This window comes from Micropterus dolomieu, linkage group LG20, assembly GCF_021292245.1.
Source record: "Micropterus dolomieu isolate WLL.071019.BEF.003 ecotype Adirondacks linkage group LG20, ASM2129224v1, whole genome shotgun sequence".
Taxonomy (NCBI): domain Eukaryota; kingdom Metazoa; phylum Chordata; class Actinopteri; order Centrarchiformes; family Centrarchidae; genus Micropterus; species Micropterus dolomieu.
This window is the reverse complement of record NC_060169.1, coordinates 17,740,488-17,746,816: the sequence shown is the minus strand read 5'-3', so window position 1 is coordinate 17,746,816 and position 6,329 is coordinate 17,740,488.

Below are 6,329 nucleotides of genomic sequence, written 5' to 3'. Positions count from 1 at the left end.
AAAAGAGGTGGGAGGGGAGGGGGGGACAGAACGAGGGAGGTTGTATGGTGGATAGGTTAGGGGCGTGAATTTGGGACAAAGCATGGAGGCAAAGGAAATTAGAAAATTCGTCGGGATGGAACAAGGGATGCGCCCCCTGCCCCCCCTAAACCCTCCCCCCTTTTCCTCCAGCAGTGCTCATGACAGATGGAAGTAAGGGTGGGTGGGTTGACGGGCTAGAGGGATTAAAACTCTGCAGCCCCATTTTGGAGCCTGAAGAGAGTGTCACTCCTGCAAAGGTGGGGTGCAGAGAGGCACTTGTGGCGAGAGTCGCGGGGCGTGTGAAGTGGGTGCACACGGGCTAATGTCAAAGGAGGCAAGGATGCTCCCCCCCGGCTCCATCCACCTTTATCCACTGAGGAGCGTGGAGGGGGCTGCTACAAGAGAGGAGGGGGGTGCATCTCAATAACCTTAATAGAGCTCCCTTTAATTAATCAGCTCATCTGCAGAGGCCCGATACCTGCAGCTGAACCTCCCACCCCACCCCTCTACCCTCACCCCAAACATAACATCCTCACACTGCTGCTGTGACATTGTGGTAATGAGGTAACACAGCAACAATGTCATGGAAATGTTGTGGAGACGTTATCTGTGGGAGCTCATCACACATGCTGATGTTCCTGATCCCCTTCAATGTTTGCGTTGTGTGTGGAGATGTGCCCCCCCCCCCCCACACACACACGCACATATGGCTAAAATGGCAGGAGGAAACCATGATGCTGATTTTATACCCCACCTCATGTAAACATTTGCAACAGATGGCAATTTCAAAGCAAGCCTCATCAATCTTTGTTGACAGTACCCCTTTTTAAAACTACTCTTATTTGGGATATTTGCAATTATAATACACACTGTAAGCTCATTTGAATATCAAATTAATTACTGAACACACTGGAGTAAATACCTCTTTTATAACTCCTTGTTAAAGTGAAAAGTTCTTGACTACGGTTCGATGGCGTGTTAATTTACAGTGATATCTAATCCTGAGTTACTTCATATAAAAGGCATTACTATACGTATTTTAATGGGAGGTGGTTGTTTTCCAAGCAATTTTCTGCTAGAGTACATTTTTAATTTATTCATATTTAATTTATTGGTCTCTGCATACCCGCTCAGTAAAACTAATCAACACCATGTATGGGCCTCTTAAAGCCACATCTCTCCTTGGCAAGCAGACAGACAGCCTCTGCATTAGGATAAGCTCGCCTCTCTTGTGCACAGAGCTGGGTGAAATGCCCCTCATTCAGTCGAGCAGGAGACTGTTCAGGTCTCACAAACAACCTTTTAATCAGATGGGGGGAAAAAGGGTGGAAAATGAAAAATGTGCCCAGCCTTGAGTGATCCAAAACATTTCAGTTTCTGTGGATAGTGGCCACCTTCACCGCTCTCAGAATAGTGTCCGCTGGGGACAATGCCCCTCCTCCCCTCTCTCTGTTACTTCCTGCTCTCAAACTCCTCTGCCCTTGAATTGGTTTTATGGAGCTTTGGCAGTCATTTAGCACAGTATGACTGAAGTTCTTATCACCTGACTCCGCTATACACTCCAAATATCTATCGACCCATTGACACACCTTGAGGAGGGATCTACACAACCTTACACATGGAAATGATTTCAATTAATTACCATTCCCCTTTGACAAGGCAGAGAGGAGGGGGGAAACAAAGGAGCTCAGACAACAGGAGCATTTCTCTGGTGTAATGTGCACCATGTGTAATGAGCAGCGGAAAGGTCATTTGACACATTTCTGCCAGAATGAATTAATTTATTTCAAGCACTTAATTTTGTAGTCACCTCATTGGTGCACGGCTTGGCAGTGCACTGAGAGGGTGCATTACCCCAAGTGGAGACTCCCAGCAGCTACTGGTGACCACAGGTCTGTGGGAATGCCTGAAGAGCAGAGAAATAGTGAAATGGGGTGTGGGAGATCCAATCACCCCTTCTATCATAGGAAAATCGCCTCTATCACCTTCAGTGTAATTGGAACATTCATTACAGTTCAGTAAAAATGCAGGTTACCATTAGATGGGCAATTTGAAAGTAGGCTTCTGGAGAATGAGAGACTTGAGGGGTCATGATACGGGGTCACAGTCAAGTAAATAATGGGAATTGGTCCCATGAGGTTTGGAAAACCACAAAGCCTGTGGTCACGCACCAAAATACAACTCAGCACAGGAGAGAGGCAGGAATTCAATCATCAGACAGAAAATAAAATGCCCCCTGTGACCTCGCAACATCAAAATAATTACAGATAGAAGACTCTCTATGCAGTTGTCTTGTATTTACTCTAACTAATGAAGGATTCTTGTGTGACAGCTGGAAACTATTCAGTTATTTTATTCACAATGTGAATTATAGAAATTCAATTACAAGTATGTACAGCAAGATTGCACCTTAAACTGTATTTTGCACCCACCAAGATGCTATGCCTACATATACTGTATGTACAATGTATATCACATTGTGAAGTTGATGATCAATTATCCCTAAACTCTCCCCATGATGTTGAAGTGTAGTCTAACATGTTAACTTTTAGTAGGCAGGTGTTGCCATCAGCTGCCACTAGAGGCCTCAGTCCAGCTGAAAGTTATACCACTTTGTTTTAATGTGTTGTTCTGCTGCTGCTTATGTTTTGTTTTCTTAGGTTTTGAACATTTTCTCTGCAGGGAAACATTTCACTGTAAGCAAATCCAGAAACATTTGCTTGATCAAAGGCAGCATATTTAATATGTTTAGGTTTGAAAACGGAGTTGTTACTTATGTTCTGAAGGTTATTTTTATAAAACTTTGTTCTAAACAAAAAAAGCACAACAATAGCTCATCGCTCTACTGTATGTGCGGTAGCGCTTCACTAACTGCAAACATGCCTGAAGTCACCACTGATAACATGATTTTAGATTCTCTTTGAGAAATTTAAACACTCTCACAACAAATCTGTGTATTTATATATTTGTGAAGCTCCCACTAATGATTATGTTTTTGCAGGAGAAAATGCTTCTACATTAAATATGAATAAATACATCATGATGAAACAATTAGGCAATGGTCTTCTGTGTAGCTGGTTTAAGTATTTTGATGCCTAAACAACTGTGAAAAACAAAGCTGTAGAGTAGTATTCACAAATTAGCCTCACTTCTTGGTGGAAAAAAATGTAATTACTGAGTTTTGCACTGAGAAAACTCATGCTGGCCCTCTTTTGTCAAGACTGAACCTTCATGATTTATGAAATAAGATAATAATCAATCAGATTGCCTACCTATTGGAATGGATGCCCAGAGGTTCATGATGGGATGAGACACAGCCTTGGAGTCAGGAGCCCTCACACAGCATATGGGGTGTGCTTTGCACCAGCCTTTTACCACTCAGGAGGCAGATTGGACTTCTCACTCTCAGCTACTCCGCATTATTGTCCATTATCACACCGTGGTCCATGTGTAAGGTGACAGTGGTGCTCTGATGGAGAGGCTACAGGGGGACCTAGACTGCAATAACATATTATTAGCTTTTTCACAGCTCCACTGGGCTGGATTTACACTGGATATCCAGAGACCTCCGAGGGCAGCCCACTGTCACTGCGGTGTCCACCAGCAGAGCAATTGCCAGAGATACACAGGTGTGCGTGGACTGAATAGCCTTGCACCCACGTAAGGCACACACGGGGCACGTGTACACACACACACACACACACACACACACACACACAAACAGTGTGCGTCAGTGTGCCTGTAATCAGTGACAGGGCTTTGTGTGCTGTCATTCTTGTGTGCTATTGTAGTACTGCATGTTCTGTCTTCACTGTGGTGTGTCTGAGCCAACACAGGAACAAATAGATAGATAGATAGATAGATAGATAGATAAATAGATAGATTGAGGATCATCCACCACTGTTTAATCTGCCACATCTGCCACTCCTGTTTAATGCAAGATGCTCTTGTCCTTGGTAATGTTAACAGTCTCCCTTGTGACTGATGCGTCTTGTCCCAGCCCTGTTTATAAAACAGTCAGAACTTCGTTAAGGGACAATAACATCAGCCAAGCTCAATTATAGTGACATTTTGCTGACATGCAGATTGCCTCCCCTCAATCTTTTTTATGTAAAATACTGATGTGCCAGTCACATATGGATGGATGAACTTTGGGAGAATCAATGGTATTGATGAATCATAGATCATACAAGTCAACAAGACTGACACCAGAGTGAATTCATCGCACGCGGAAAGTCAATATTAAATTGTAATCATAATCAGACAAAGTGAGTTATGTATAATCAATAGCACAATTATGATAGTACGTAGGACTTGTCCTTGCAATATAGTCAATAAGTGCATTCAAACAGGCTGCATTGTGTTTATTACAGCGTGTGTTTATCACAGCACAAGCCTGTGCATTCATAATGGTGTCCCTTTAGTTATATATGGTGAGGCACTTTATCTCAGGCAGCTTATTTAATAATATAACTGCACAACAATCCTAATAAATATACAAAGTACTCATTACATTGCCATGTATTGTTGGAAACTATGGAAGTTACCAGTGTTGTTCTGAAATGTGTTAGAAGGAGATTGGAGATTGGAGGGTGTTTCAAAGGAGCAACATTGACATCAGCTTCATGTGATGATACTAGCAAAAGTAACGAGACAAAGTAGGGTTAAGTACATTTGTCAAATTATTTTCACTAATAAGTTATGTAGTTAGTTTTTATTTCTGTGTCATGTCAAACACATGGCCCATAACATACGGGATTATAAGACACTGCTATTTTACAAAACTTGCCTCTTCAGGTAAGACTATATAGCAAAACAAATATAAAAACATTATAAGCACCTTTACATGCTTTAAAATAAAATATTTATGTGGAAAATTCCAAATGAACTGTATATCGAAAGTAACTGCAAGCATACAGTTTACCCTGATAAAGGACCTTTTTCCATATCTCCCAGGCATTCTCCAAGTAACTGGCTAATTTAAATGTTCCATATGCGACAGCCAACTCAGACGTTATGCATCATCTATATTCACAATATCACTAATTGTTTTTATCTCACTAAACAAGGTATTGTGCAGTTCCCAGTAAAACTGCACAATAGAAAACAAAATGGAACTCATTTTCTGTGTCATTCAGACAGCACATTGATGTTGGCACAAGTAACCCTACACTGAGCAGAACAACACGCTTGGACTCAAAGAGTAATTTAGAAGGGCCAAGAGTACATTTTTTTTACTGCGAATAAATAACTACCTAGAAGGTGGCAAGGACTGCAGAAAGAAGTACAGATGAAGAAGTGGTGACGAGGAACAGTCGGATATTCCTAGAAAATGTGTGTCGAGTTAAATTTAACAGTGGGTGATGACCCGGCATTGGCATCTTGGTTCAGAAACATTAACATGTCCTGTCAGGTACAAGGACTTTACGATTGGTGGCACAATCAAGTGTGGATATGCAAAAAACAAACAGAGAATACATTTGCCTATTCAGACAGAGAAATCTGTGTTTCACATTTGCTCTGTATGTCATATTAAATGAGTCATGGAGGAATTATTGTTGAGCAGACACAGGCAAGTGGAGCTAAGGGGAAGCCAGGGATTGGAAAATGTGAGTTGACATACTGTAGAGCAGCAAATCAAGAGAATATATCTGGGAGGTGGACAGGTATCTACACACATGCCTAATAACGTTCGTGCGTATGACCTCCTATAGATGTGCTAGTGTGAATGGTGATAATTTCCCCTGTTTTTTTTTCATGTACACAAATCTCACACTGTATTTATAGCATCTCAGTAACTTCTGCTTCTGCTATTACTCATATACAATTTGCCTACTGTTTTGATAAATCCAAGGATTTCCTTCATGTTCATTTTGACAACTAGTGGCGCTGTACTGTAGAGCTACAGTGGGGGAAAAAAGTATTTGACCCCTTGCTGATTTTGCAGGTTTGCCCACTTACAAAGAATGCAACAATCTACAATTTTAATCATATGTACATTCTAACAGTGAAAGACAGAATCCCAAAGAAAATTCCAGAAAATCACATCATATGAATTTATAAAAATTGATAACCGTCTGATGAGGAAAAACAAGTATATGACCCCCTACCAAACAGCAAGTATTCTGGCTCCTACAAGCCAGTTAGTCTTTCTTTAAGACACAGCCCCAATCCCAACCAATTATCTACATCAAATACACCTGCCTCACCTCGTTACCTGTATAAATGACACCTGTCAACACCCAAACAACCAGCATCCAACATCACCACCATGGGCAAGACCAAAGAGCTTTCTACGGACATCAGGG